The sequence below is a fragment of the Ctenopharyngodon idella genome, chromosome 17 (assembly GCF_019924925.1).
Source record: "Ctenopharyngodon idella isolate HZGC_01 chromosome 17, HZGC01, whole genome shotgun sequence".
Classification (NCBI taxonomy): Eukaryota; Metazoa; Chordata; class Actinopteri; order Cypriniformes; family Xenocyprididae; genus Ctenopharyngodon; species Ctenopharyngodon idella.
Window position 1 is genome coordinate 12191513 of NC_067236.1, and position 12752 is coordinate 12204264.

A 12752-nucleotide genomic window follows, 5' to 3' on the forward strand; every position below is an offset into this window, starting at 1 on the left:
GAGAAAGACAGACCGTATGAAACCTCAATGCGTTGTCAATGGCTGTCTCTAATATCATGGCAATCATAAGTGTTTTTCCAGGTTTCTTTACTGTAGTAGGACATTGAGGCAATTGATTTAAAATCAATCATAATCAAATCAAAGCATTTGACCTTTGCATATATGGATGTCAATGTCAGATGGACTAACATTAGCGGTCTGTGTTTACTCTAATGCTGGTGTCTGTCAGATTGCCAGATGGCTCATGGAAAGAAATGAGGCTGTTGGTACTGATTTCAGCAGAAATCGTTCCAAGCTGTGCTGGATCAAGTGTTTCTTCCGGTCCTGTTGTCCTATCAAATTCTGCTGAGAGAAAGACCGTTTAAAATAGACGCAGGCATATTCGTTTCTCTCCTTTTGCCGTAAGATCAGCATTTTCATAGGCAAATGAACTCATTAAAACAGTCAGCAAAAACATTTTTAATATTCAATGTATTATCAATAAATATACAGAAGCATGTGGAATTGTTTTCATTTCATGTTTTTTTTCTTCAGCAAATGCAATGTAGCAAAAATCCAATTAGATAATTCAGCATACAGTGAAACTAAAAATACATCTGTTCAACGTTAGACAAGAGACAAGGGTTTTAGAACTGTTGAATCTTGTTCTGTGAAACAAAGGATTAAATAACAGTAATTACAGAATAGGCCATTTTTAAAGATTGTGAATAGAACTTTGCAAAGCACATTAAATACATAAATTCAAAGAGTGATACATTCTTATAATGTTTAAAAGAATACAGTCAAAGGCTAAATTTGTGAACCCCACTAGATGTTTTTTACCAGAAAAGCTTCACTTATACTGTGACTAAAAATAAAAGCTACTGTAAATAGGCAGTAGTGGCCTTTGCTATGTTTCACCCATTTCATTTGAAACTGGTTTCACAACAGAAGGGGCCTCCGCTTGTGCTCGAAAAAGAGCCCCAGGACTTTTTCCACACACACCAGGGTGGAAATTAACAGGGCTTGGGGCAAAAATGGCACCAAAAATAAATAATAATGCCCACAAAATTGAAAAAATGGGGCAAAAAAAGTCCCTGTATGAGTTTTAATTATTTTAATATTTAGGCAATACCACACGAGCAAGAGCGTTGTTTTCCTGAATATCAACATGATTGCAAATGTGATATTGATTTTATACAACAGTTCAATAAACAAGAATTTAATATTAGGTGACTTACATTTTAGACAATTTTTTTTGCTCTGGTTCGCCAATGAAAATAGTTCCAAACAAATCCACAGTAGATCCATTGCTTGTGTCTGAGCAACATAGTATGTTTCGTTATTAAATGAATCTGCATTTTTGAACAAATAGGTCTAAATTATTGACTCAAAGACTCGAAATTCTGCGTTCGAAATTGCATACTCTCTTGCGTAGGTACTTATTTTGAATAAGCAATTACTTCACGACTGCTAAAAAGTGTGTTTTATATAGTATGAGTGTGTGTAGTATAAATGCAATCTGGGCGTACTACGAGATCGGTTACGAAAAGCCAAATTTTATTCATATTGCATTACAAATTCCATCCATTATCTAATCCCTGTTCTCTAATTTTTATTTCTTTGCTCTCAATGCTAGGTCATTTCACTGTCCAAAGTGGGGCTGTGAGTGACGAAAATGAAATTGTTTTTGTTTTCGGTCGTGATTGGTTGTGCGATTCTGGGGCCAGCTGCATAAACATAACCAAGTTAAGACTGTCTTAAGAACTAGTATGATCAACTAGTCAGTTACTACTTTGATACTTTTCAGTACAAAATTAGACCAATCTTAGTTGTCATGTAACTGTGCTAGTCTTAGCGGTTTATGCAACCGGCCCCTGCTTAAAAAGATAAAATGAGTGGATAGTGATAGATAGAATGCGTTTATAACTATTAAAGTGTGAAATATGAGATAACATTGTTAAAAATAACAGAGATAATAAAGTATATGCAGTCGCATTGCATACAGTGTTTTTTCCTTATGGGGGTTGGGAGGCCTCCAACTGTTTCTTTGAAACGGGCCTCTGGATAGCAAAGGCCGCCTGTGAGCATTAAGATTACATTAGCTTAAAGTTATTTTACAGCTGAGAAGAAATAATGAACCTGCTTATCTAAATAAGTACAGTAGCTTTGACAACAAAAGCTGGATATCCAACAAAACTGTTACAAAGATTAGTGTTACCTGATGAAAGCTTATAAGGATGGCATCATAACTGTAGACATGGACACAAGGACAGACTTTACATTCATTCTGCAAGTGGGCTCAGATCTTTGGGAAAGCTTTTCTTTTAACATCTGTCATAGCAAAACTCATAAAAGGTGCAGTGCAAAAATCACTATGTGAGAGAGACTTCAGCTGAGGTGTCTTTTAACCACACAGCATAAATGAACTTCATATGTACAGTCAACGAGATAAGGCATTTGATGTATGTTTTACTCTACAAGGGCTTTTGAGAACATACAGCCTACAAATCATGAATACCTGCGAGAAACCATTTAACTGGTCGTCTAGCATTTCTGGATTTCTACAAACTAGAAACCCTTACAAAAATTTACCATGGTACCTGACAGTGGTTATATTTGAGTTATATTATAGAGTGCAACAGTTTGGTTACGGAAGTAAAATCCCATTCATTTTCTCCATAAGGGAAGTGATTATTATCGATAACTTACAAACCTTTAAAGATAGACCTACGAGATTGTTAATCATTGTTATATGCTTTTGTTGAAGCCATCAGTCTGCATGATTTCAACTTAATGTTTAAATAATTGTGTTCAAAAGCACAATTCCTGGAGACAAAACTACATTACCCATGATTCTGCAAAGAAATCTCCACCAATCAGAGAATCGTTACAAGCAAATTGCACCAAAAGAACACTTTAGGGCTTTTCACACTTGAAATAATTAATCCTGGGTCATTATAAACCCCTGGTAAACCAAATCCTGGGTTATCTTGCTTAATGTTTTACACTGACCATAATTTACCTGAGGTTAACAATTAATCCTGGGTATTCATAAACTGCCTTTTCATAAGATGCATTCACGGCAAGTCAGAATTACCGTAATTATGAGATTTCAACTTGTAAAAAGCATTCACAGAGAGCTCATAATTACAACTCGTAAGCTGGGAATCTTCTGAGAGCTCCTACTTGGACCACATGACCACTGTACCACCCGACTGCTGCAGATTCATTTAGGCGTTGATAGTGTTGCCTTAAAAACACATAATTCCCAGTCCGAAGACGTGCTCCAAGTAGAACGTCACATGTTGTCATCTCGAAATTATGGATATGGCGTGAATGTAGATCTACTGTACATTCCTAAACCCTGGGTTAACGTTCTTATTGGACCGATCGGTCTGCACAGCGCTGCTTCAAGTCTAACACACCTTAAATCTGCAGTGGTCGGGTGGTACAGCGGCCACATGGTACAAGCCGTAGCTCTCAGAAAATTACAAGTTTTACACATTGTAATTACAAGTTCAGCAAGCATGTGAAGGCTTTTTACAGTTCAGCATCGTTATGGTAATTACGACATGACATGAACGCACCTATAAAGGCTCTAGCATGGCGCATCCTCATATTACATATTGCCGACTGTACTATAAAGTTTATCCTGAATAGACTTCCGACTATAAAAGGTAAGAATGAAACGGCTTCTAAAGGTAAGAATAAAATAGTTCAGCATTTTCCCCTCAAATGCTAAAACGATTGTTTATATAGCGCGACGTGTTTCCGTGACTGTCCAAAGCACGCAAATATGAGGCACGTGATTGGTTGTCTGTTGCTAAGCATTTAGCTGTAACATTTTAACACTGTATGGTTTCAAACTGTACACAAGTGGTGCTAAATATTTTTATAGCCCCGGATAAAAAGCAGTACACAAGCACTAGATTCTCAAACTACCTAAAAATTTGTTTGCATAGGATGCATATATTGTTTCTCTATACAAAATAAACCATCAATCATTTATATTTCTTCATCGTTTTTAATTTAATGATTTAATTCGCAATGCTTTATGGGATTGTAGTTCTTTCCCTTGTTAAAGCCTTCAAGTACACAGTTTTTCTCAAATTTTCAAATACTTTTTTGCTTCAAATCAATGTTTGTAACATTGTGATTCATCTCAAAATTATGGCTTATTCACCTGGTTATGGCTTATAACTCTTAAATAAAGACTTCATTAATCCCTATTCGAAATGGAATTAAAAAATACTTCCAGTGCCAAGGCCGCTGAAAAAGTTGACGGACACTGTTGCATTCTATATTAGGAAATACCAGACCGCTGAATACTGCATTTGACCAATCAGAATCCAGCATTCCAGAGATCCTTGTAATAAATGAAAAATATCAGCTTTTGAAACCTTACTACACTGTTCAAAAGGAATTCAATAATAATTTTTTTGTGGTTTCGAAGTAGTAACATTGATTACCATGGTAAATGTTTGTGTGGGAACTCATTAAGATGGGTTCATAACATCATTCCAACAGTGATCGCTAATAACATGTCCACACACCAGAGGCTTTCATCACAACAACTTAGTTTGGTTAGCAGTTGATATGTCGCAGAAGAACATTGCAGGCATGTTCATCATCTTTCACTCTACAGCAGCCAATCGTGTGTCCTAAATCTAGTATAATCTACAGCTGCCTAAATCAAATCCCTCCTAAAATGAGGGAGATCAGCGCAACCATTAAGGACACCCAGATGTTAGGAGTGTAAGTAGCCCTTGAACTGAGATTCACTCACGTCTATTGTGTTTGCTTTACGCCCGATCGATATAACTGAAGAAAGACTGTGGTCTGCAGGCATCCTGCCTTACGTCAAATGACGTGAATCGAACTGCACCACACACAGATGCACAGGTGTCACACAGAGAGACAAAAAAGCACCATGCATGCAGTAGTATTTATAGAAGATAGAAGTGTATTGCAAAGGGACCCTGTTAAAAGACATTCTATGTGTATGTAATGATTGTAATCACAGCGTTTAAATCGAATAATTAATGTTACATAAATGTTACTTTCAGATTTTGGAAGAATCTGAGATTATAATACAGAGTTAATTTAATATATATATATATATATATATATATATATATATATATATCATAATGATATATATAGATGCAATAATTCCATGTTTTTTCCTGATATGATGCAGCGAGTAGAGCAACTGTCTGCTTACACAATGAGGCAAGATGCCAGGTGCAGGCTACATTCTCAGTGGTGATGTACAGTCCTGCTGGCTTACCCTGCAGTATAACACAAATCTATCTGCCGAAGGAAAGGTTATTTCACTCACTAAAGACCTACAAGTTTAGCCAGCATCTGATCATATTTCTCTCTCTACCTAGCCCAGAATCTTCCAGCCTTAACTGGTTCAAGCCAAGAATAGCAGTCTCCTGTGTTTTGCTGAAGTCCCTGAACGCACTCCACTCAAACAAGGCTGAGCAAGAGCCATTTGCTCAGAAAGAGAGAGAGAGATGTCACGCAGTAAAGATAGGAAGTTTCAATGAGGGCAGTTGCACCAAATAACCAACCAAAGAGATTATAGCAACCTACATTTAAAACTGGTTTTAGTTTTTATTCATTATCAAACGAGTGATACTGGCTGTGTCTGAAACCTGAAAAAAGCAGCATTTGTATGCAGCATACGGAGGTAGGAAGGCATCGAATCAAATCTGAAACCAATGTTAGCTTAACACCCCGACTAAGATGCCTTCATCTGGTTGGTTTTTGAATGTCTTGATCTTACGCTGCTTAAGATATTCCTCAGTTCTATGTGTTTGGTGGAAAGACTGAAAATGGTATCTGATGGAGTGGTTAATTATATATGAATGTACATTCATAACGCATGACTTTTCCGTCAAGAAATAAGCATTTGTAGTCATTAAATATTTGTTTGGTTACCTCTCACAAGTTCGCAATCATTCCACATGACATAATGCTTTAGAAGCCATCCTGAAATCCTTGGTCATTGATTGACTGAGACTTACTTTTCCAACACAGCCATTATCTTTCTGCTTACATATTTTACCTACATATTTGAATGCATTCTTAGTAGTGTATGCTCAAACTAACTAGCGATCTGCAGCTAATTAAATCACACAATAAGAATCTCAAAATGTCCTCTGCCTGTCATTCATGAGCTGTAGTTTTGGATGATCTATTGATGTCAAATACATTCTGAAGGAAATGAAAGTCAGGTCCTGGTTGCTAGGCGACAAAGAGGCCACAGATGGAATGCTGACAGAGAAGAGAGAGAAATCACTGCTCCTCTTCTCCATCCACAAAAGCCCAATGGGCACCCTAAACGAACAAGTCGAGAACAAAAGCGCATGTCCCCAGTATATGTGCACAAATTGTACAATCATGTACAGTTCATCTGTCTCTTGGGACTTCAAGGACAGTTCACACCAAGATGATAACAATAACTATAACGATAACTACAAAGTTTTAATAATCATTCTAAATCTATGGAATAATGAAGTCCACACCACGACAACGATAATGTCGTGGAATCACTTTCAGTGATTTTTTTCCAGTTGGTGAATGATAAAAACATTGTCAGCTAATCAGAATCCATCCGACTTTAAAGAGCTTGAACATATAAAGCGCTAAGCGACAAATGCAATGCGCGCTTATTATAAACAGAACGATAACAACCATTGGTGTGGACGCTAATATAGTTATTGTTGTAGGTATTGCTCTTGGTGTGAACGGGCCTTTAGCCCAAACGCTCTGTTTCACCTTACTGCAGATGGAAGATTGCCTTTCATTTCGGACCAATCACAGGACACCTGAGTGACTTCTTCTGGATGAATAGCACACTTCTGCCTCCTCTCTGACATTCACACGTTCTCACGCACACTAAGCGACATGAAGTGTAACACATGCACAGAGTTCACACACGTTACAGCAAATCCCCAGTGTCTTTCTTGGGTTGTTCAAGCAGCAAATATGAGGCCTGCGGCATTTTGATGTGCTCAAATGAAGCACCCTCTAAAATCCCAGTTAATGATATATACAGATGAAGCAAAAGTTTCAGCATTTCCTGACTAAGAGAGAGTAGAAAATGAGCCTTGGACATCCTTGGATCTGAAGAGAGTGATGCTGTTGTGAGCAGTGAAGGACCATCTTGCAAGTAAGTAGCAGCTGTTTCGCTATTTGAGTTTGACAGGCCAAGGGAGGCACGTTCTCAGCCCCAGCATGGAGGAGAAGACAATGGTGGGCCTGTGCCGTTTAAACCGCAATCCTTTTTTCAGCCGCTGTCCGTTTTCCGCTACGTATAGTTCGCCTTGCTGGGCAGCAGCGGTGATGCGCGCCACCAGCTCCCCGTGTTCCACCGCCTCCTGCTCGGAGCGCACAAACACCTCCCTCAGCTCCTCCAGTCGTCTCTCCATCTCTCTGATGACACGCTGGCGCTCCTCCACCTCCAGGAGGCGTCGACGAGCTGCCTCAAACTCCATACTTGAGCTAGGGGGTAACGAGCTTGGAAGAGGGTGCCGTGGAGGCTGTAGAAGGGGGCTCGGAGCCTGCCTGTCCAGCAGGGACTCTCCGAAAGTCCCCCATGGAGATGGATCTCCGCTGAGAAGATGAGGGCAGGAGGAAGTTGGATGAAGAAGAAGAGGGATGGACATCCATCGCAGAAGGGAGAGAAGAATCCTGCTCTGCATCGCTGTCAGAGTTCTCATCCTCACGCTGGTGCTTCATATTTGCACACGGCTGCTGCAGTTGCTTTCTGTCGAGGTGCGAAGTGCTCCTACTATTCTGTTTGTGCTGCCTTCTCCGTCCAGGGAGAGAGAGCTCAAGCACCGTTTTGCTGCCTGTGAGACGCTCCATTCATTAATAAGACACCAGCCACCAGCGCTGTTAGCTCACACTGGAGGAGCCTCGTCACACTCTATTGGACAAACAGACGCTGACTTTGCCTCCGCTGATTGGATGCTCGATGTCTGTATTCCTGCCCACTCAGCATCCTCTCTCTTTCTCTCTTTTTCACCCTCTGTCGTCCCTACAGATGTCTACGTCAGCTCAAGCAATGAAAAAAGCCAAAAAGTGGTTATTTTTTTGCCATCACTGCTTAATCATAACCTTTTCCCTCCCTCTGTGTGTTGCCCATGGCAACACAGCCTGAGCCATCAGATGGTTTGTAGGAAAGCAGAATTGACTGCCTGCCCCACACACACACACTCATACACATTTCCCTCTCTTGTTCTCTTTGAAGTTGTTCTATCTTTCTGCATCTCTCTCACTCTTTTCCTCCCCCGCTGAGGTCATGAATAGCCAGAGAAGCAAGATCATACGCAAATGCAACATTCCACGATCTGCTGTTGCCACGCAACAGATCTTGGCACTCATAAAACATGAGTTTTATGTATATTCTGTATTTCAAATAATACATAACAATAAATGTGTTATGGAGTAAGTAATTCACAAGATCTCACAAGCTAATGCTAAAACATCTGCTCCAGTTAAAAATATCAAGTTGTTGAGACTGAGGTTGTTCTGCATGCAAAACTCAGAGATTTATTCACCTTTATTAAGGTGAAACTGAAATAGAGAGGAAATTCATATAATACTGTTCAGTTTATTACTTTAGTTTAAAAAAATATTAGCCTATATTATGACTGACATTTCCCATGAAGAATCATGTGGTTTAATTTTTTTTTTTTTTTTTTACTAAAAGTGATTACATACATTTAAATCACATTACTTTTAGACAATATACATTTTTTAAAGAAATCTTTTTTTTAATATGATAAAAATGTTTGTGTTCAGTTATTTCACTTCAATGGCAATGAAAAGGACCTATTAATTGCCATTAAAGTGAAATTACTGAACCTGAACATACAAGCTTGATAAAAATGCTCATTTTAGAAGAAAATTTCAGACTGCACTTAGAGGCTTTTGCATCTTAAGTCTTCATATATAACTACTAAATCTTACAGGTCAGCCGAGTAAATAAAGCAATCCAACAAAACACATTACACAGAGTTCCTCTGCATGATAGTTCATAATCTTTCCTAAATTTTCAATAGCCCCTATCACAGAAAACGGAAGGCCGCAGCACATTTGTGCATTTACCGCAAAAGTAGTTCTGGTAATTTTACTGTAATTTACCAGGGGTGCTTCTTAATACTCAAATTGATGCATCTCATTTCCTCGCTCCTCCGTCCTCCAGCCTGTGACCCGAAAAATGATCGAACTCAGCGATCTTGAAGGACATCTGAATTCACTGGCTTCATTGCTTTACAAGCAATGACTCAGTGTTTGCGCACGAAGGTACCTCACGAAACTGATTTGGGACAGAGGCAGCATAACAGTTTAATGATCTACAGCAAAATAGAGCGAGCTTTGGTGAGAACTAAACAAATATTTAATTACTACAGTAGTAATTTCTTGCTAGAAATGACATCAGATGTGGAAAACATTGGTCAAAATCATACATTTACACACAAAATGACCAGAAACCGCAACTTTCAGACACCATCTTTCTTTTTCTAGCTCAACTGTCACCGATTGGAACGCATAGGATTGTAGGATATCAAAGGCAGTGAAGGATACTTCTATGGTGCCTTCAAAAATCGATCAGTTGAAGGTATCTCAGGAGAAAGGATGTGAAGCTAACATTGGATTTGGATGTGCCTTGATGCCTTCCTACCTTAGAATGTGTCCTCAGAAGGCAGCATTTAAAGGATTAGTTCACTTCAGAATTAAAATTTCCTGATAATTTACTTACCTCCATGTCATCCAAGATCTTTATGTCTTTCTTGAAAAGAAATTAAGGTTTTTGAGGAAAATTAAGTCGAAAATTAAGGTTTTTGAGGAAAACATTCCAGGATTTTTCTCTATAGGCCTATAGAAAAATCCTGGAATGTTTTCCTCAAAAACCTTAATTTTCGAAGAAACACAAACATGTTGGATAACATGGGGGTGAGTAAATTATTGGTAGTTTTTAATTCTGAAGTGAACTAATCCTTTACGTTTTCGGATGCAGCCTACAATTGCACTGCGAGGAGGCGGCGAGGAAACTTCCTGAGGAATCATGAGCGAGGATACACATTTCCTCGCATACTAAGGGTTGGAGCTAAAAACTTGAGGAAAAGAAGCAAGGAAATGACACGAGGATGCACAAATAAGAAATGAGAAGCACTCCGAGATTGCTGTGTGAAAGGGTGTTACGTTACTCTCGAAAGATTCCGCCATATTTAGTCATCGAATAAGACACGACTGCACTTTCTACAGTCCCGTTGCTTTGGCGTATTCTAATCCTACCTGTCAAGCAAAGCAAGCTCGGCATCTGTGTTCAAACGCTCCCTCTAGAAAAGCTTTACCGATGTTTACTCTCTTCCGTTTTGGTGTCTTTATTTTCCCTTTTTGCTGTGAAAGCCCATATGAAAAATCGCTACAAGTTCATCTATCACGCTCTCCGTTTCCGGATTTCCAACAGTCAAAATGATTGACAAGCAGGAAACGTAAAGCTTTCTGACCGATTGGCCAAACTAAATCTGACCGAGGGCAGCCCTTTTTATTTATTTATTTATTTATAAATGAATAAATCGGCACAAAAAAAATCGGCATGATATTTCAGGTCAGGACAGTTATTTCAGTTATATATCTTTAGATAGTGTGACTATTTTCTGCTTACCATTACATAAATAACTCACAGCACTCTTTAGTCACAGAATGTGACCAAATTGCAGCAAACAGCAGCAAGCCAGTCGTGACCAGGGTCGTGACTAGCTATACACCTTATTCAGAGTAGCGCCATGACAGGTATGAAAGCAAGGCTGTGAGGAGTGAGGACTTACCATGTTTTCAGTGGCATCCGGTGTAAAAACCCTGTATGTAAGCAATAAGGTACGAGAGGCTGTGCTGTATCGTGAATAAGTCACGGCTGAAGGGCGTTGTTAGGCACAACTCGATACAGCACTAGCCTCGAGTACCTTATTGCTTTTATAAAACGGTTACCACACAATACAAATATTAAAGCCAGAAATATGTATCAATGCAACTTTCATGAAGTAAACTTTTTCTAAAAGACTTTCTTCCGCCGGAAAAAATAGTCCCTGACCGTGAACAGCAACAGAAGTTACAGCGTGAAAATGTCTTTATGAGTGTGTCTGTCAGTAGCGAAGACTTTTATATTGAAAAGACTGAACAAAGCCACTGGAAGTCAAGGCAAGCCTGCAACCTTTAGCCAAAAAAGCGTAACGGCTAATGGTAACGCTCCGGCTCTGGCGGCACGCATAGGCGGTACGCAGGGAAGGAGTTTTGAAGGGTGGGCACTGATGTCACTGCCATTACACAATAGGCTGAGAGGTGCTGCATGTGATTAAGTTAGCCGCTATGTATAGAGTACCTCAGAGATGACGTGTTTTTGTAGGCAAAACCCGGAAGCGAGTTAGCATTTTAGGACTTCCGGTTCCATCGCCCCAAAGTCAATGGGTTTTTGCTAAATCGCCTGAAATAAGGTCTGTGGTTAACAAAGCCTCTAAATATTTTCACGTTTTGATCTATGACATAAAACACACCAGTTATAACCCGCTTGTGATTTTTTTTAAACCTTTATTGTGTCTTAAAAACGGCGGTTGCTATCAAATTGCTAAAAGGGACTACTTCCTTTGGCGGGGACTTTAGACGTCATCATGACAAACAGAACATTTGGACAGCATTTCTCATGAAAAAGTGGATAAGTATTCATACACAGCGCAGATCATAATCAGCGAGCATGTTTTTAAATAAAGTTGTTTTCTAAATAAAGTTTGAGGAAGCTTGGTGGTGGTGATGTTGATCCACGACCATGGTGTGCTGTAGTCCGTTTATTGCCTATTGTTAGCTTTTATATCTGACGACTTTATTTAGGCTTCAAAATATATAAATTAAATTAACTTGTAAAGATTATCTTGATAGACAAACGTGTAAGTGTCATAACCCTTTGTTAAACACAGAGCTTATTTTTTGTGATTTTCCAAAAGTCTATGGGAAAAATGCATTGGCTTTCGATCGAGGGAACTCGTGCGCCGCTAACTTCCGGGTTGTCCTACAAAAACACATCATCCCTGAGGTACTCTATTCTCCACTGGTAAGAGATACAGACACTCTCATCTCCCTATAATATACAATCTCTGGACTGAATTGTTTTGAAAACGGAACAAGACGCAACTGACAAATGTTTTGACTAGCGCTGTTAGTCATGTGAAAATCCCTTAAATGTTAAAAGGACAAGATGATACTTTGGACATTTAAACAGATGTTTTATTATGAACATAGGACTGACCTGAAGGAAAATACTAAATCTGAATGCAGATAATAAACTCGCTCACTCTATCTTTTTCTCACAACACTCTTCTACATAATACAGTAAGCATCAATGAACAATATCAATTGAGAACATACAGTTTATGTTGCTAACAGTGGTTGCTAAGGGTGTTGTGTAGTGATACACAAAACTGTTGGGTGAAGCGGTCATAGCCAGCTATTGACCAATCAGAATCAAGGACAGGAACTAACCGTTTTATAAAAAGTATAAAAAGCTCATAGATCACTTATAATTTTCAGAGCTCAACACCTGATTATCGTGCAACCAGGCAGACGTGTGTAGACTGTTGATCTTATCTGTTCACCTGGAAAAAAAAAAGGGGAAAAAATTCTATCCATTTCCTCAGACCACCCTCAATCGGACACCACATCATTCTAACCAAGCTTAATGTGAAACCAGCCCAAAT